At 35.6% G+C, this 21,185-nt stretch overlaps 1 pseudogene; it reads right to left on the reverse strand.

Annotated features, from left to right (window-relative positions):
• Positions 1 to 1,985: 1,985 nt before the first annotated feature.
• LOC130834218 (U4 spliceosomal RNA) lies at positions 1,986 to 2,068 on the reverse strand (annotated as a pseudogene).
• Between the last annotated feature and the right edge of the window lie 19,117 nt (positions 2,069 to 21,185).

Raw genomic sequence — 21,185 nt, forward strand, 5'->3', positions numbered from 1 at the left:
TCAGGAATACATCAAAAGATGCAATAATTCCCACAGAAAATTGGCTGAACACTAGCAGAAGACCTTGGACACCAGAAAGGACAGCAAATATCCCAACATAACTGGGTAGAACAGAGTGGGGGGAAAGGAGAAAGAGGAAGAGAAGAAAGGAAAGGGATGGGTCCTACACCCTGGGGCAGGGGGAGCTGAAATAGAGGAGAGATTTCTGAATTCAGGGAAACCCCCCTTATCTGATGGGGAAACCCCCTCTCCAATGGGGCATTTGATTGATTCATAAGGGAGGCATTTGGAACTGTCCAAAGAGGGTAAAGTAGCCAATCTGTGGCAGAAAGGAAAGAGTGAGAAGCACACAGAGGGTCTGTACCACAGCTCTGCATGTCCCAGACTGAGACGTGGGTTCATAGCTGTACAGGGAGTCTGGGAGCTGGAACGTGGGAACCAGACAACTGGTTCAGGGTGAGAAACATTGTAGGCTGTGGGGAGACAGACTGAGAGGACGGGGGGAAGAAAATTGCAGTAGAGAATGCCTACCATGGAAAGCTGGGCAGCCATGGTGGTGGCTTGCTACTGCTGACTCACAAGCAGCAGGGAGGAGCCACTGTTGTAGCCTTTCTTTTGGTGCCCATGAAGAACAAAGGGAAGGCCCCACTGGGCCTGGCAGTTGCAGTCAACAAGGGATAGAAAAAAGCCCCCTGGGGGGGTGCAGTCCTGGTGTGCCTGCTGCTAAGGACCAGAAGTCCACAGAGAAGGACATCTCTGGAGACATTCCTATTACACTTGAGCCCACCAGCTTCCCTCTGCAATTGGTGCTGCCACCACTAGCAGGGCTACCATGACCCAGGCTGGCTCACACACAGAGGAAGGAGCCACTATTGTACCCTCTCTCTCCCCATACACCAGCACCTACAGATGAACAATAAAGGAAGCTCTGCTGGTTGTAGAGTAACACAAAAAGCCCCCAATGGCTGCCCCTCAGACACATTTGCTCCAGGCACTAGCAAAGAATCACACTCAGGCCAGATTTCCTAAACCTAAAGCCACCAGCATTGCTGCACATTCAGCACCATCCCCAAGGCTCCTAAGATCTAAGCAGGGTGCTACTGTTGAGTCACATGCAGGGAGAGGAGCCGCTATCAAAGCTTCTCTCTCCCCATACACCTGCATCTGCAGATGAACAATAAAGGAAAGCCTCACTGAGGAAGACCCAAAGAGCTCCAAGGCAGCCTCAGGACCAGACTCTGGCGGTTAGACCACACACAGAAGCAGGGACAAAACCAAAGCTGAACACCAGGGACAGGGGGACTAAGGAAGAGGTTCTAATATCTTTCCATCAGATATACATGTTGCAGACTAAGTCCCTATGATCAGTTAGGCAGACCCTATGTCTTTGGAATATCTGAGTAGACAGTGAATATTCCCACAAATGAAAAAGGTCTAGCACTGGCACCTGTGGACTGTGGGAGCAAGCATAGAAAGGAATTGAGCCAGATCAGAGCCTAAGTGCACCCCATAAGACCCACAGCAGGTCCAGAGGCCAACCCAGAAACAGAGGGCCTCTTGGGGAGGCAAAGTAACCTGATTCTCAAGGCATGTACAAGGATACTTACAGCTGAGACCCCAAGGAATCAGAATTATTATTATTAATTCTATTGGTCTCATCCATTCTGTGGTCAGTTCTAGTTTCTTTGGTTTTTGTTTTGTTTTGTTTGTTTTTTTTTCCTTTTTTTTATGATCTTAGTCCTAAGGGATATTCACACTTTATAACATATTTTTTATTCTGTTTTTTACTTTTATTTTTCTTTTTAGCCATTGTATATATTTCTACTTCTAGATAGCTTTTTGTAGTGCTGTTTATCTCCTCTATCTTCTTTTCTTCTTTACCTTTAATACATTTCTATTTTATTTTATTTTTTTCTTTCTCTTTTTATATTTCCAGTCATAGTATGCTCTTCTGTGGCTCTGTGTTCTATCCCTTTTTGTTTAATTGTATTGTATTACATTTTTCAATTAGCAATAATCACACCTCGGATAAACCTCATTGGCTACAATACTGCCACTGCGCAAAGCTATGTATTACATTTTTAATGATTATTATTGGTCTGCTCTGTTTCCTTCCCTTATTCTTCAAATGAACACTGTTTTGGTTTTTGTTATTAGATCTCTTTATCTTAGATCTAATTATAATTGTTTGATTTCATTTTGGGGATCTTCAGTCTATCTGGTTGTTCTCTTGCTCTTTGTTATATTTGTTCCCTGTTTCTACTTGGTCCTGTTTTATTTGGTCCTTGTTTTCAAATTTTCCCTGGTTTTTCTAGTTTGTTTTTGTTTTTGTTTTGAATTTTTGTTGGATTTATTTTTAATTGTCTGATTGCATTCTGGGGTTCTTCTGTCAGGTTATTCTAGTGCTTTATGTCTTATTGGGTCCTGTTTCTGTGGTTTTGTACACGTACATCTTTCCTTGATTCAGTATTTGTTTGTTTGACTTAACCTTTTACCATTACTGTGGGGCTTGGACAGACTTTTTTTAATACCCTTTAATGAAAGGATGAGTGACCTCTGGAGTCTCAATTCCTTGACCAGAAGTCAAGTCAGAGGCGCTGGGGAGGGAGCACATAGTCCAGGATGTTAGATGACTAGAAAGTCCTCAGCCACAGGCAAGATTAACTGCAGAGAATTCTCATGGAAGCCTCTATCAGATTCTAAGGCCTTGATAAGTCCAACTGCCTGCAACTGCCAGTGCTGGATACGTCACATCAAACTACAAACAAGACAGGAACACAAACCCACTCATCAGCACGCAGGCTACCTAAAGCCATATTAAGCTCACAGATACCCAAAAACACACCACCTGACATAGCCCTGCTCACCAGAGGGAAAAGACTCAGATCCACACACCAGAAAGCAAGCACCAGGCCCTCCCATTAGGAAGTCTACTCAAGACAATGGGCCAACACCACCACAGGCAGAAGAGAATAAACAAGAGGAATTACTATTAGGTAGCATAGGGAAAGGAAGCAGCAATTACTATAAATTGGACAAAAGTAGAAAACAAAGAAACACCTTGCAGGTGAAGGAGCAAGATAAAAACCCACAAGACCAAATAAATGAAGAGGAAATAGGAAAATTGCCTGAAAAAGAATTCAGAGTAATGATAATAAAGATGATCCAAAATCTCAAAAACAAAATGGAGACAATGAAAGAAATATTTAATAAGGATATAGAAGAACTAAAGAGCAAACAAACAGTAATGAACAACACAATAACCAAAATTAAAAATACTCTGGATGGTATAAACAGCAGAATAACTGAAGCAGAAGAACAAATGAGTGAGCTGGAAGATAGAAAGGTAAAGATAACTGCCACAAAGCAGGAAAAGAAAAAAGAATAAAAAGAATGAAAGACTGTCTCAGAGACCTTGGTGACATTAAGCACACAAACATTCTAAACAGAGGCATCCAAGAAGACGAAGAAAAAAAGAAAGGGTCTAGAAAATATTTGAAAATATTATATTATTTGAAAATATTATAGTGGAAAACATACCCAGCATGGGAAAGGAAATATTTCATCATGTCCAAGAAGCACAGAGAGTCCCAGACAGGATAAACCTAAGGAGAAACACACCAAGGCACATATTAATCAAACTAATAAAAATTAAACACAAAGAAAAAATGTTTTAAGCAACAAGAGAAAAGAAACATATAAGGGAAAACCCATAAGGAAAAGAGCTCATCTTTCTGCAGAAACTTTGCAGGCCAAAAGGGAGTGGCAGGAGATATTTAAAGTCTTGAAAGAGAAAAACCTACAGCCAAGAATACTCTACAAAGAAAAAATGTCATTCATATTTGACAGGGCAAGTAAAAGCTTTACAAACAAGCAAAAGTTAAGAGAATTCAGCACCATGAAACCAGGCTTACAACAATTGCTAAAGGAAATTCTCTAGGCAGGAAACACAAGAGAAGGAGAAGACCTGCAAAAACAAACTCAAAACAGTTAAGAAAATGCTAATAGGAACATACATGTCAATAATCACCTTAATGTAAATGGATTAAATGCTCCAACCAAAAGACACAGATTGTCTAAATGAAAACAAAAATAAGACCCTTATGCATGCTGTCTACAAGAAACCCACTTCAGACCAAGGGATACATACAGACTGAAAGAAAGGGGATAAAAAACATATTTCATGCAAATGGAAATCAAAAGAAAGCAATACTCATATCAAAAATATTAGACTTTAAAATAAAGACTATTACAATAGACAAGGAATGTCACTACATAATGATCAAAGGATCAGTCCAAGAAGAACATATAACAATTGTAAATATCTATGCACCCAATATGTACAATACATAAGGCAAATGCTAACAGCCATAAAATGGGAAATCGACAATAACACAATAATAATAGGAGACTTTAACACCCCACTGACATCGATGGACAGATCGTCCAAAAAAGAAAATAAATAAGGAAACATAAGCTTTAAATGACACATTAGACCATTTGGACTTAATTGATATTTATAGGACAGTCCATCCAAAAACTACAGAATACACTTTCTTCTCAAGTGCACATGGAACATTCTCCAGGATAGATCACATCTGAGGTCACAAATCAAGCCTCAGTAAATTCAAGAAAATTGAAATCATATCAAGCATCTTCTCTGACCAAAACACCATGAGACTAGATATCAATTACAGGAAAAAAAACTAAAAAATACCAACACATGGATGTTAAACAATAAGCTATTAAACGACCAAGAAATCATTGAAGAAATGAAAGAGGAAATCAAAAAATACCTAGAAACAAATGACAATGAAAACACAATGAATCAAAACCTATGGAATCCAGCAAAAACAGTTCTAAGAGGGAAGTTTATAGCAATACAATCCTACCACAAGAAACAAAAAAAATCTCGAATAAACAACCTAACCTTACACCTAAAACAATCAGAAAAAGAACAAAAAAACACCAAAGGGAGCAGAAGGAAAGAAGTCATAAAGATCAGATCAGAAATAAATGAAAAAGAAATGAAGGAAACAATAGCAAAGATCAATGAAACTAAAAGATGGTTCCTTGAAAAGAAAAACAAAATTGATAAATGTTAGCCAGACTCATCAGGAAAAAATGGGAGAAGATGCAAATCAACAGAATTAGAAAGGACAAAAGAGGAGTAACAACCAACACTGCAGAAATACGAAAGATGATGAGAGACTAATGCAAGCTACTATATGCCAATGAATTGGATAACCTGGAAGAAATGGATACATTCTTAGAAAAATACAATCTCCCAAGACTGAACCAGGAAGAAATAGAACATATGAACAGACCAATCACAAGTACAGAAATTGAGATTGTGATTTAAAATCTTCCAACAAACAAAAGCCCAGGGACAGATGGATTCACAGGTGAATTCTATCAAACATTTAGAGACGAGCTAACACTTATCCTTCTCAAACTCTTCCAAAATATAGCAGAAAGAGGAATACTCCCAAACTCATTCTATGAAGCCACCATCACCCTAATACCAAAACCAGGCAATGATGTCACAGAAAAAAGAACATTACAGGACAATATCACTGATGAATATAGATGCAAAAATCCTCAACAAAATACTAGCAAATAGAATCCAACAGCACGTTAAAAGATCATACACCATAATCAAGTGGGGTTTATCCCTGGAATGCAAAGATTCTTCATTATACACAAATCAATCAATGTGATGCATCATATTAACAAACTGAAGGATAAAAACCATATGATCATCTCAATAGACATAGAAAAAGCTTTTGACAAAATTGAGCATCCATTTATGATTAAAAAAAACCCTCCAGAAAGTGAGCATAGAAGGAAATTACCTCAACATAATAAAAGCCATATATGACAAACTAACAGCCAACATCATTCTAAATGGTGAAAGTCTGAAATAATTTCCTCTAAAAACAGGAAAAAAGACAAGGGTGCCCACTCTCACCATTATTATTCAACATAGTTTTGGAAGTTTTAGCCAAAGCAACCAGAGAAGAAAAAGAAATAAAAGGAATACAAATTGGAAAAGAAGAAGTAAAATTGTCACTCTTTGCAGATGACATGATAGTATACATAAAAAACCCTAAAGGTGCTATCAGAAAACTGCTAGCACTAATCCATGAATTTAGCAAAATAGCAGGATACAAAATTAATGCACAGAAATCTCTTGCATTCCTATACACTCACAACAAAAGAGCAGAAAGAAATTAAGGAAACTCTCCCATTCACCTTTGCATCAAAAAGAATAAAATACTAGGAATAAACCTGCCTAAGGAGGCAAAAGACCTGTACTCAAAAAACTATGACACTGATGAAAGAAATCAAAGATGATACAAACAGATGGAGAGACATACCATGTTCTTGGATGGGAACAATCAACATTGTGAAAATGACTATCCTACCCAAAACAATTTACAGATTCAACGCAATCCCTCTCAAATTACCAATGGCATTTTTCACAGAACTAGAACAAGAAATCTTATGATTTGTATGTAAATGCAAAAGACCCAGGATAGCCAAAGCAATATTGAGAAGGAAAGATGGAGTTGGTGGAATTATGCTTACTGACTTCAAACTATACCACAAGGCTACAGTGATCAAGACAGTATGGTACTGGCACAAAAATAGAAATATAGATCAATGGAAGAAAATAAAGAGCCCAGAGATAAACCCACACACATATGAGCACCTTATTTTTGACAAAGGAGGCAAGAATATACAATGGGAAAAAGGCAGCCTCTTTAATAAGGGGTGCTGGGAAAATTGGACAGCTACATGTAAAAGAATGAAATTAGAACACTTCCTAACAGCATACACAAAAATAAACTCAAAATGGATGAAAGACCTAAATGTAAGGCCAGACACTATAAAACTCTTAGAGGAAAACATAGGCAGAACACTCTAGGACATCCATCAAAGCAGGATCCTTTTTGACCAACCTCCTAGAATCATGGAAATAAAATCAAAAATAAATAAATTGCACCTGATGAAACTTAAAAGCTTTTGCACAGTGAAAGAAACCATAAACAAGACAAGAAGGCAACCCTCAGAATGGGAGGAAATACTTGCCAATGAAGCAACGGACAAAGGATTAATCTCCAAAATATACACGCAGCTTATGCAGCTCAATATCAAAAAAACAAGCAAACCAATCCAAAAATGGGTGGAAGACCTAAATAGACAGTTCTCCAAAGAAGACATGCAGATGGCTAGCAAACACATGAAAAGATGCTCAATATCACTAATCATTAGAGAAATGGAATTCAAAGCGACAATGAGGTACCAGCTCACACCGGTCAGGATGGCCATCATCAAAAAAACTAGAAACAGTAAATGCTGGAGAGGGTGTGGAGAAAAGTACCCTTCTGCCTTGCTGGTGGGAATGTAAGTTGGTACAGCCACTATGGAAAACAATTTGGAGGTTCCTTTAAAAACTAAAAATAGAACTCCCATATGACCCAGCAATCCCACTACTGGGCATATACCCTGAGAAACCATAATCCCAAAAGAAATATGTACCACAATGTTCACTGCAGCACTTTTACAATAGCCAGGATATGGAAGCAACCTAAATGCCCATCAACAGATGAATGGATTAAGATGTGGCACATATATACAATGGAATATTACTCAACCATAAAAAGGAATGAAATTGAGTTGTTTGTAGTGAGGTGGATGGACCTAGAGTCTGTCATACAGAGCAAAGTAAGCCAGAAAAAAAAAAAAACAAATACTGTATGCTAACTCATATACATGGCATCTAAAAAATCGGTACTGAAGAACACAGTGACAGGGCAAGAATAAAGATGCAGATGTAGAGAATGGACTTAAGGACAGGGGGCAGGGGCAGGGCACAAAGAGGAAGCCAAGACAAAGTGAGAGAATAGCATTGACATATATACACTACCAAATGTAAAATAGATAGCTAGTGGGAAGCTGCTGCTTAACACAGGGAGATCAACTCAATGATGGTCTGGGATAGGGAAGGTGGGAAGGAGTCGCTGGAGGGAGGGGATATGGGGATATATGTATAAATACAGCTGATTCACTTTGTTGTACAGCAGAAACTGGCACAACAGTGTAAAGCAATTATATTCCAATAAAGAACTTTTTTTAAAAAGGGAAATAATGCTAAAAAGGAAAAAAGATCAGGTAGCTCTGTGGTGTGGTTTCTGCTATTGTGGCCCACAGTAGCCCCACACCCTCTAAATGGATGAATAGACAGTGGAAGGTAAGGTATTCCACTGAAGACACTCATATCTGTTCATTTTTCAGTCAGTACTGTCTCCATCCCTCTTCAGCTTTCCATATCTCATGGGAACCCATCACATTTGTAGAATCTATTCATGTAGACATGTGTGACAAGTGCCAATAGGTAAAAGACCTAGCAAACTTCCTTTGGAGTTCCAGGAGTTTTATAATCCAAGATTTGGGGTAGAATCAGCCTGATTGTTTTTGAATGGGTAAGAAAAACAACATTTGCATATGGTTCTGCGTGGGCTACTTACCATTAGCATAGAACTAGGGTGCAAAATGAGGTTGACATTTGTTAGGTCCTTTCAAACCCTCAATCACCTGTGTCAACATTCTATGTATTCTTAGTTATCACAAAGAAAAATATACCTTTACAATGGAAAAATCTGGTGGTCATCACTTTAATAAAATGTTCAAACTCAGCCACACCTATGGAGGGACAACTTGACATTATGTGCTTTTTGATGGGATGGTAGAAGAGGTGCCCTATATCACTACTTAGGTATTTGTGTCAAAAAGAAAACAATTCGACTATATTTAGGAGGGAAGAGGCTGATCCAAAATTTGGGAATTCTGCAAGACAGCTACCTGGACAATATTTAAAATTTGACAAACTGAAAATTAATCAGACAAACAAGCAAACAAACATGTGGAATAATGTCCTACATTCAAAAGACTGAAAAGCCATAACAACAAAGTGCCAATGGAATTTCATTTTACATATATGTGTAAATTTCACTTGTATAAACAAATCTATATGTATATTAGATAATATTATGAGTTATTGAGTTATTATTAACTTTTTAGGTGTGATGATAGTCTGTAGTTATGCAGGAGATACATGTTGAAGTCTTTGGGATGAGATGTTATGATGTCCATAATTTACTTTGTAGTGGTTTTGCAAAATAAATCTCTCATACACACACAGAAGGCAAATGTGGTTAAGTCTAGAAGACATGTAAATGGATGTTCATTGTTTCATTCTTTCAATTTTATGAAGATTTGGAACTTCTCACAATAAAGGTTGGCAAAAGGAAAATAATTCTAGCATCAATTAAGCTCACCATGTTAGCACAGCAGCTGCTATTAGTGCCAGTGTATAAAGGCACAGGGTGACTCCTTCACAGACCAGTCCCACTGATTGTCACAAGGGTCCTGCAGTGCAGCAGCCTCTAGCGAAGAGTGGTTCACAGCATTATGATTTATCAGACAAGCATTCAACATGTTAGTATCTATTAAACATAGAATATTTGTTAATAAGAACTGTTACACTGAATTTAAGATGTGAAATATTTTTAAGTACACCATAACTTTATAGCCAAGAAAGAAAAGAATTATTAATATTGTACGTTGTCCTCTAATGGTCATTTTAAGAGAGATCCCAATATAAGAGATGCTAAAATATAAAAGCAAGCGTGAGTCATAGAATCAATGAAGTACACTATATCCCCCAAAATGGATGATTATGTAGGAGAATCAGTGTAATTTCATTAAGATCCTGGTCATTGTCCTGTTTATTGCACTTCTAAGGAAAAACTGTTAAGAACAATCTTTTTAATTTAAATTATTTTCATATTTTATTCTTATGAGTTGAGATTTATTGAAGAAAAATATTGGCTATAAACCATAATGATATACACATAGATTTTTTTCCCTTTTCAATTATGGTTTATTACAGGACACTGAATATAGTTCCCTGTGCTATATAGTAGGACCTTGTTGTTTATCTACTTTATATATACTAGTTTATATCTGCTAATCCCAAACTCCTAATTTATCCTTCTCCCATCTCTTTTCCCTTTTGGTAACCATATCTTTGTTTTCTATGACTGTAAGTCTGTTTCTGTTTTGTAAATAAGTTCATTTGTATCATGCAAACTTACATTCCACATACAAGTGATATCATACAATATTTGTCTTTCTCAGACTGATTTACTTCACTACATATGATAATCTCTAGGTAAACCCATGTTGTTGCACATAGCATTATTTCTTTTTTAAGGCTGAGTAGTATTCCATTGTATATATGTACCACATCTTCTTTACCCATTCACCTGTCAATGGACATTTAGGTTGCTTCCATGTCTTGGCTATTATAAATAGTGCTGCTATGAACATTGAGGTGTATGTATCCTTTTTTTTTTTTTTTTTTTTGAGTGTTGATATCTTACTGGTCCCAGTGGGTTGGTTGGTTTGTTTAAGCTCTTTATTGGAGTATAACTGCTTTACACTGTTGTGCCAGTTTCTGTTGTACAACAAAGTGAATCAGCTGTATATATACAAATATACCCATATTCCCTCCCTCCCATGACTCCTTCCCACCCTCCCTATCCCATCCCTCTAAGTCTCACCCATCATCAAGTTGATCTCCCTGTGTTATGCAGCAGCTTCCCACTAGCCATCTATTTTACTGTATCTTTTTTTATTTTTTTTTTTTTGCCTTTTCTGGATATATGCTTAGGAAAAGGAATATTGGATCATATGGAAACTCTCATTTTAGTTTTTTAAGGAACCTCCATACTGTTCTTCATAGTGGCTGCACCAATTTACATTCCCACCAACAGTGTAGGAGGGTTCCCTTTTCTCCACACCCTCTCTAACATTTATTATTTGTAGACATTTTAATGATGGCTGTTCTGACTGGTGGGAGGTGATACCTCATTGTAGTTTTGATTTGCATTTCTCTAATAATTAGCAATGTTGAGCATCTTTTCATATGCGTGTTGGCCATCTGTATATCCTCTTTGGAAAAGAATCTATTCAGACCTTCTGCTTATTTTTTGATTGGGTTATTTGGCTTTTTTTGTTCTTGAGTTGTATGAGAAGTTTGTATATTTTGGAATTTAAGCCCTTGCTGGTTGTATCATTTGCAAATATTTTTCCCCCAGTTTGTCTTTTCATCTTGTTTTATGGTTTCCTTTGCTGTGCAAAAACTTATGTTTGATTAGGTCCCATTTGTTTATTTTTGCTTTTATTTCTATTGCCTTGAGAGACTGACCTAGGAAAACATTGGTACAATTTATGTCAGAGAATGTTTTGCCTATGTTCTCTTCTAGGAGTTTTCTGGTGTCATGTCATATTTAAGTCTTTATGCCATTTTGAGTTTATTTTTGTGTATGGTGTGAGGAAGTGTTCTAACTTCATTGATTTATATGCAGCTGTCCAGCTTTCCCAACATCATTAGCTGAAGAGACTGTCTTTCCTCCATTGTATATTTTTGCCCCCTTTATCAAAGATTAATTGACCTTAGGTGTGTGGGTTTATTTCTGGGCTCTCTGTACTGTTCCATTGACCCTCATGTCTGTTTTGGGGCCAATGCCATGCTGCTTTGATTGCTATAGCTTTGTAGTGTTGTCTGAGGTCTGGAAGGGTTATGCCTCCCACTTTTTTCTTTTTACCTCAGGATTGCTTTAGCAATTCTGCATCTTCTATGGTTACATATAATTTTTAACATCATTTGTTCTTGTTAAAAAGAATTTTAATAATTAATCAGACATAAGGTCTCCTGTCAGTAGCACAGTCTTGGTTAGATTTATTACTTACAGAAGCAGTGGAGCAAAATACTTCAGAAAGATTTTTTAGAAGGAGAAAGAGGTGATTTTGACTCCTGTCATGCATCTCAATCCTATGCCATTGGGCCACTAATGCCCTTATTTTCAGGATAGACTCTCTTTTCTAAGTCATAATAAATATTACTGGTGAGAAATGATGAAAAAAGAAAATAACTTTAACAATTACACAAAACTGCACAGGGTAAAATCACCACTCCCAAAAAAAGACAAAAATGAACCCCCATCCTCCACCATAAAACAAACAAAACTAAAACCCTAATTCCTGGCATCACTAAGACCTGGTACAGCGATCATGGTAGATCATATTATTGTTCAAGGTATTTGCTGCCTCTCTCCATGGGAGACCCATCTTTTCTCTGTTGGCTCAGGAGTGGCCATGTGACTTGCATTGATCAATGAAATATATGGGAATGTTATCTGTCACTTTGTGCATATGTTTTCAAAGTGACCTCATAGCCAGCCATGTCTCTCTCTTTCTTTGCCCTGAGGCCCAAAGAAGGACTATTTTGTAACTCTGGGTCCTGCAGTAAAGGCTGGGGGGAGCAGAGTTACAGCAAAACAACTATGCACAAGTAGAATGAATAAAAAACAGAACCTATTTTTAAAAACCTTTACAATTTTGGATTCATTTGTCAATACAGCATAATAGTGTTAGGCTGATTAATATTTTGACTAGGAAAATTTTGGTATCAGAGAAATAATAAATGTGCACAGACATAACAATGACAATGGCTAATATCTTCCCCCAAAATTACAGATTAGAATTGCTAGAAGAACTAAATGCCTTTGGTAAAAGTATATCTGCAAAATTTGCCTTTTTCCTTCTGATTCAGGGCAGCTGAATTATTAGAGACAGCCATAAAATAACACTGATTCACTATATAACTGGGGTTGCTTGGCAGAACAGATAATCACCATGAATAAAATTTAATGGAAACAAATATTAATATTGAGGTGGTAAAGTGATAAAAACTAACATTTATTTAGTGCTTTTATTCCATACATTGTTCTAGGCTCTTTATATGCATAAACTTGTTTATTCTTGTGGTAATCCTATAGCTTATTTTATTAATGAGAAAATAGAAGTCTCAAGAGATTAAAAACTGAACCCAGTGTCACATGTTTAGTAATGCCAGAACAAGAGTTAATATCTGTGGGGCCTCAGTTCTTTTCTTTTCTTTTCTTTTCTTTTAATTTATTGGCTCTTTTGCATCTCTGTTGTTGAGTGCGGGCTTTGTGTAGTTGTGGAGAGCAGGGGCTACTCTTCATTGTGGTGTGCAGGCTTCTCATTGTGGTGGCTTCTCTTGTTGTGGAGCACAGGCTGTGGGTGTGCAGGCTTCAGTAGTTGTGGATCATGCGCTCATTAGCTGTGGCTGGCAGGCTCTAAAGTGCAGGCTCAGTAGCTGTGGTGCACAGGCTTAGTTGCTCCGTGGCATATGGGATCTTCCCAGACCAGGGCTCAAACCCATGTCCCCTTCATTGTCAGGCAGATTCTTAACTGCTGGGGCACCAGGAAAGTCCCGAGCCTCATTTCTTATGGCATACCTAATCCCAATGAGGCAGTTTAGTTGTCAGTAATGTGTAATGTGGGGCAGTTAACCTCTAACATTGAGAATTTGCTGTTGTGATCATTTCAGCTATGGCAAGAAATGTCACTGCTAGGAACTGAAGAAGATTTAAAAATTGGTTGTTCATAGGAATCAGTATATTTAGGGGACAATTGCTCTTTTTCCCCCTTTCCACACTCAATTGAAGTATACACTTGAAGTTCCTAATGTTACTTTTTAACTGTCCAGCTTCTGGATGTTGTTCCATGATAAAGATTTCACAACTTGAATGCAGATGTGGTTCCATTACAAAGATCCAAATAGCTCTGAAGTTCAGTCCAACATGACCTGCCCACTTGAACAGCAAATATTTTCATTCAAGGATCAATGACAGAATAAATGTCAGGCACTGAATACATGTTAGGTCCTTAGCACAGTTGATTTGGCAATCATAATTGAAATTACTGCTTATTTATATTCTTGTGGCCTGCCACTTCTGGACTGTCAAGACTCTAGCTATGGATTTATGCCATCCTGCTAAGGAACACACCCCATTCAGCTTGGTTTCAGTCACTCTGAGGATTTCTTATTCCTGTGGGTTCTCAATTAACCCTCAGTTTTTGCTTTAAAAAGAGCAAGCCTTTCCAGACTGGGGACTAAAACATTGTGTAGTATGTCAGTGTCATTTTCTCATGAAGTAGCTGAACTTTGTTGATTGGCAGTTATTTTTCTCTATTTTGAAACTAACTTTCTTCCTTTCTTTCTTCTCTCTCTCTCTTCTCTCTTCCTCCTCCTTCTCTCTCTCCTAACCTCTTTAAAACTTTTTAGTGTGGAATCACTGGTATGCTGGTAAATATTTAACAACTGGCTTTCTGAAAAGAAAAAGAAGTGAAAGCTCTGACTTTTACTGTTTGCTTTGCCAATTTCTGTGGTGAAAATATTCCCATCATGGCCAACTTTAAGTTGCCAACATAATGTAATTGATCATGAAGTTGGGAAGAGATGTGCCCAGTTGGTTCTCCTGAGGTGATAGGAGCTAGCACCAGTACAACACGATGTGCAGTCTAAGTTTCTTCATTTTCATGATGGTATTTTTGCTGGCATAATTTCTTACATATATTCAAAGAAATAAACTAAAACCATACATTTTGAAAAACTTAGAAACTCAATTGATAAAACATAAGCAAAAATCCATGGCATAAAAATTCCTGAAACATAAACAAAAGATTATTTTACAATCTTAAATTAAAATTTTTAATTAAAAATTTTGAATAAGCAAATAAATTCATAAGGTTCAGAAATGAAAATAATGTAAAAAAGTATACATTGAGTAAAATATTTAGATATAACTTTCTGATCATCAAAAAGAGCCACATTTCTTATAGTTAAAGCAGACTATCCCAAAATTACCTAACAAATTAGGTAAAAATTCATCTTGTATTCTTAAATGAAATGGGAACAGCAGACTAATGCTTTCTAATTTCATACAAGCTCTTAAGGATTCCTGGTCATCTTATAATCTATCTATTATGATCTTCTAGTTCATTCACTGTAAAAGTTCCTCCAAAACTCTTCTGATTTTCTCAAATCTTATGCAGCCTTGCTATTTTAATCTCTTTTTTCCCTCAATTCTTCGAGACAAATTACTTCTAGTAAATCCAAGATCACATGTATCTTATTCCAAAATCAAATAGGTTCAAACATTTTGTGTTAAACTCCTTCCAAATAAGGTTGCAAAATAATTTTCAACTTTCTCCCCTAGGCATTGCCAAAATGGACCATTTCCTGCCTTCTCTTGCCTCATGCTTAATTAATGTTCACTCTTCCTTCCCATTGCCTCCATCCCCCATTTCCCCAATTCCTTCCTGGTTGAAATCTTTCTGGAAGCCTACAGAGTAATTTCCACTCCAAGCTTGCTACTGAGACTTTTTTTTCTTTTATAATAGTTATTCATGCTCTTGATTTTTGTATAATAGTATAAATATATATTACTTAATATTAATTATAAGGATTCTAAAAATTAGCTGTATTGTTCTGAGCAAGGAAGAACCCACTAAGCAGAATTTCTTTGACTTTCAAAGTTCATTACCTTATAAGAGTGGTTCCAGTTGCTTTCAAGAGCCATTTCCACATTAAAATTCACTTCTAGATGGGAACATTTAAATTATTCATTAAGGGTAATTTTCTCAGAAGATATAAACTTGCTAAATTAAAAGCAAATTTCACAATGGAAATGTTATCTCAGCACTAACTCTAGCATAGGTAATTTAAGTTAGACTTAATGCCTATTTTCTAAAATATCATTGATTAGTATGTCAATGAAAATTCCATTAGGGCACTGTAAAGTTGTTCATAAACTCGTTTGATCCCCATGTTTCCCCTCAGGAAGGAATGGATATGTTAAAGCTCAGGATTTTCTCTTCTTTTTGCCAAATTTTCAGTCAATTTTTACAAAGTGCCACTTTAAAGATATTCCCAACATGGAAGATTTACTGTAATGGATTTCTGAGTAGCATAGGATCAGTGGAAGATTTGGCTGCACATTCTTTTCTCCTCTCTAGCTAAAAGTCATATTTTGTTTTTACAGCAGAATCACCTGTGAGCATTGTCATTAAGATACCCCTCAGTGGAAGTAACCAAATTTAATAGGAGTTCAATGAAATTAGATATTACAATTATAGAAATCTATGATTTTATTTGTTTTTAGATTTTAAGAGCATAATAATATTATAATTGGCAGAAACTCTATATGTACTCTAATTCAATTTTGTCCTCAATGTTGGAACAGTTTTTACCACTCATAATAGATGGCCCTTAATTTTGTATTTAAATTTGTCCACTAGTGAAAGGTTGTTTTCTTCCCTTTCTTTCAAACTTTTAGCTACTCTAATGTGTTATGTACTTGAAACAATCAGTGTAAATTCTGTTCTTTTTCCTAAATGACTACCCTTGAAATATCAGGGATTTTGTTGTTTGTTTGCCTTTCATATCCCATTCTTGATTGTCCTGATGTCACTTTTTTTGGATCCCCCTCCTTGAAAGTGGGTCTGAGAGCCAGATATAATGTTCCAGATGTCATCTGGCCAATAGACAGTGGGATTATCACATCCTTTAATCACGATCATCTGACACATGATAGCTAATAAATTATCAGTGTTGAATTAATGAAGAATGCTTTCCATGATTCTATTTTTTAGTAGCTATATGACTTTTAAGTTTGAGATCAACTAGACTTGATGGAGAAAGTTTTATATTACATGTATCCATATTATGGATTATTGGAACAAGAATTCAGTAATTAACCAAATCCTTCTATTTATCCTTAAATTTATTTAAATTTTAAATCTGACATATTCCTTCCAGTTGTCATCTTCCAATTTAATATACATATTTTATATATATTTACAAACACTGCTGATAAAACTGTTGAAAAAATTAGTCCTATAGATTTGAATTTATTAAATTGCTTTTTTTGGTCTTCCTTTATTTGAGGTTTAATTTCATGCTCTGTGGAAGCAGAAGAGTGCAATGGTTAAGAGCACAGGCCCTTTGTCAGTCTGCCTTGCTTTGAAGTAAGGATCCATGAATCCTGTGTGATATTTGCCAAGGTAATTAACCTCTCTGTGGCTTTATTTATTCATGAAAAAAACACAAAAATGGGAATGATAATTGTAGCTGGCACATGAGTTAAGACATGTAAATGACAATTTCTGGCATTCAATAAATTTTGCTTTTGTTAATTATTCTTAATGCTAGAAGATGTGGAATGAATAGTATTGCTTTCCTTCTGTCATCTCTTAGATCATTTTTCCTATCCAGCAAGTGTATTTTATCCCTTTTTCCTTTTTTTTTTTTGAGACACAGATTTTAAAAACTTAACTATGTACATAAGTTTCATAACATTGATAGTCTTCAAGATAGAACAAGATGTTTTGCTGCTAGTTAATTTATCCCCAATTTATAGGAAACATATCCTAAACTAATGTATTGAATTCTTTTAATTTGAATCTTTCTTCCATCTTAAAATTTTTCAAACAAATTTTTTCTGGGACTTTAGTCTAAAGAAATAAGGCTAAAGCAGGAAAAAAGTATGCATGAAAGTATTCACAGTAGCATTGTTTTTAATAAAAATAAAACAACTTAGTCCAATGATAGGGAAATGTTCAAGTCATATGATGCGTTACAATATTATATAGCCATTTAAGTTACATTTATATTAATAATGGGAGAGTTCATGTTAATGTGTTTCTATCATAATGAAGAGGTAGAAAACATCTTACAAATTTGTTTTTACAGAAAAATTAAACCTATGAAAAAATAGTGAATTAATTAAAAATTGTGCAAGAAAAATAAAGAGAAAAATAAATCTGAGATGTTAATACAAATTTTCTTTAGTTGGAGGGACTATTAATCATAATAGTCTGAGCATTAATTGTAGTACACCAAATAAATGTCAAAAGAATAATAATCATTAACAACTAGCAGCAATGTGTTTTGCTCTGGGAATATGTGCTTATGGTAATATGTGTGCTGCAATGTAACAATATATTCTGCTAGCAAAATTTTATATCTAGGGAAGAATTAAATGTATTCCATATTTCATTTTTCCTGTGAAAGGCATCCTATTCCATAAACAGTCCCATGGTTTCCAGGTGCTCTTCCTAATAAAGAAATATGAGACCCACAGAGGTGCTTGTTTCATAAGGACTGTAGCAATTCAGAGTTTCTTTGTTCAGCCAGGACATAAAGAGGACAGATGACCTTTGGCCATAAAGGTATATTATAAGACCATCTGCTATATTAACATCATAATCACTTACATTTTTTTGAGTGCTTGTTATGTTCCAGATACAGAGATTTACAGAAGCTGGTAACTAATTTAATCTTTAGATGATGCCATGAGGAGAGCACTGTTATTATCCTTCCCATTTTACAGCAGAAGAGGAAATGGAGGCACAGAGAAGTTAAATAAACTGCTCAGGATTGCAAGCACAATATTTTTGAGTTGGTTAAGACTCTAACCCTGGCACTACATTGTCCTGACTTTCCTATAATGTCACATTGATGAAAATCAGAAAAAGCTTCAAAATAACAACTCTTGTTTTCTTTATTCCTTACATTAGAAAAACATTATCTATGGTGGTCAAAAATTTTGTGAGGAATTTTCTTTTCATTGATAGAGTCTTCTATAAAGAAGCATATTTCTTAGATTTTCCAGGAAATAACAGTAACAAAATGATTTGCAAAAAAGTTTATATTAATAAATTCACAAATATGTTGTATATGTTGTACTTTCTTTGCATAGTTATGTGAATCTATATTAACCTACTATTGTAAACCTTTACATTAAACCCTTGTACCTAGATCTTTAAACTATCCTCTTTCTGATTGCAAGGTAATTTATTGAAATGTTTTGTTTAGGGCCATCTTGACTATGTTAGGTTTGTATCTACAGTGATGAATGGCACAATGCCTCTGTAACATCAAGAAACTTATACAATTAGACAGACATTTGATCAACATTCATGCGATAATGCAGTAGGATCCTGACATGGTGTTACATGTTGAAACATACAATACAAAAAAGACAGAGTCCATGGTCTCAAGGAGATGTAAATAATTAGAATACAATATGATGATTACAAATGGGTTACATATAAAGTGTGTAGTAGGATTGGAAATGGATAGGGAAGACACCAGAAAGGAAATGATACTAAGATTCAGTCTTTTGATTAATTTTTATTTTATATTGGAGTATAGTTGATTTACAATGTTGTGTTAGTTTCAGGTGTACAGCAAAGTGATTCAGTTTTAGATTACATATATCTATTCTTTTTCAGATTCTTTTCCCATTGAGGTTATTACAGAGTATTGAGTAGACTTCCCTGTGCTATACAATAGGACCTTGTTGATAATTGACTTTATATGTAGTAGTGTATATATGTTAATCCCAAACTCCTAATTTTACATTCCCAACAACTTTTGGTAACCATAAATTTCTTTTTAAGTCTGTGAGTCTGCTTCTGTTTTGTAAATAAGTTTGTTGGTATCATTTTTTTGATTCCACATAAGTGATATCATATATTTGTCTTTTTCTAACTGATTTACTTCATTTAGTATGATAATCTCTAAGTCCATCCATGTTGCTGTAAATGGCATTGTGTCATCCTTTTTATACCTGAGTAATATTCCAGTATATATATGTACCACATCTTCTATATCCACTTATCTGTTGATGGACATTTAGGTTGCTTTCATGTCTTGGCTATTGTAAATAGTGCTGCAATGAACATTGGGGTGCATGTATCTTTTAAAAGTATGATTTTTCTCTCTATATATATGCCTAGGAGTGGGATTGTTGAATCATATGGTAGCTCTATTTTTAATTTTTTAAGGAACCTCTATACTCTTCTCCACAATGGCTGTACCAATCTACATTCTGACCAACAGTGTAGGAGGTTTCCCTTTTCTCCACAGCCTTCTTCAGCATTTATTGTTTGTAGACTTTGTGATGATGGCCTTTCTGACCAGTGCGAGGTCGTTGTAGTTTCGATTTGTATTTCTCTAATAATTAGCAACATTGAGCATCTTTTCTTGTGCAGGTTGGTCATCAGTATATCTTCTTTGAAGAAATGTCTATTTATATCTCCTGCCCATTTTTTGACCGAGTTCTTTGTTTTGTTGATGTTGAGCTGCATGAGCTGTTTGTATATTTTGGAAATTAATCCATTGTCAGTTGAATCACTTGCAAATATTTTCTCCCATTGTGTGGGTTGTCTTTTCACTTTGTTTATGGTTTTCTTTGCTGTGCAAAAGCTTTTTAGTCTAATTAGGTCCCATTTGCTTGTTTTTGTTTTTATTTTCATTACTCTAGGAAGTGTACTGAAAAAGATATTGCTATAATTTATGTCAAAGTGTTTTGCCTATGTTTTCCTCTAAGAGTTTTATAGTATCCAGTCTTACATTTAGTTATCCATGTTAAGTTTATTTCTGTGTATGGTGTTAGGTAGTGTTCTAATTTTGTTCTTTTACATGTAGCTGTCCAGTTTCCCAAAAACTGCTTATTGAAGGGATTGTCTTTACTCCATTGTATATTCTTGCCTCTTTTGTGATAGATTAATTGACCATAGGTGTGTGGGTTTATATCTGGGCTTTCTATCTTGTTCCACTGATCTATAAGTCTGTCTTTGTGCCAGTACCATGCTCTTTTGATTACTGTAGCTTTGTAGTATAATCTGAAGTCAAGGAGCCTGATTCCTCTAGCTCCATTTTTCTTTCTCAACTTTGCTTTACCTATTTGAGGCCTTTTGAGTTTCCTTTCAAAATTTTAAGACTTTTTTTTTCCAGAACTGTAATTTGATAGGGATTGAGATGAATTTGTAGATTGCCTTATGCAATATAGTCATTTTGACAATATTGATTCTTCCAATCCAAGAACATGATCTATCATTCCATCCTTTTGTGTCATCTTCGATTTCTTTCATCAGTGTCTTATAGTTTTCAGAGTACAGGTCTTTTGCCTCCTTAGGTGGGTTTATTCCTAGGTGTTTTATTCTTTTTGATGTGCTGGTAAAGGGGATTGTTTCCTTAATTTTTCTTGCTGATACTTCATTGTTAGTGTATATAGATGCAACAGATTTCTGGGTATTAATTCTGTATCCTGCAACTTTACCAAATTCATTGAGGAGCTCTAGTAGGTTTCTGATACCACCTTTAAGATTTTCTATGTATAGTATCATGTCATTCATGGACAGTGACAGTCTTACTACTTCTTTTCTAATTTGGA

Source organism: Hippopotamus amphibius, chromosome 12 (assembly GCF_030028045.1).
Source record: "Hippopotamus amphibius kiboko isolate mHipAmp2 chromosome 12, mHipAmp2.hap2, whole genome shotgun sequence".
In the NCBI taxonomy this organism is placed as follows: domain Eukaryota; kingdom Metazoa; phylum Chordata; class Mammalia; order Artiodactyla; family Hippopotamidae; genus Hippopotamus; species Hippopotamus amphibius.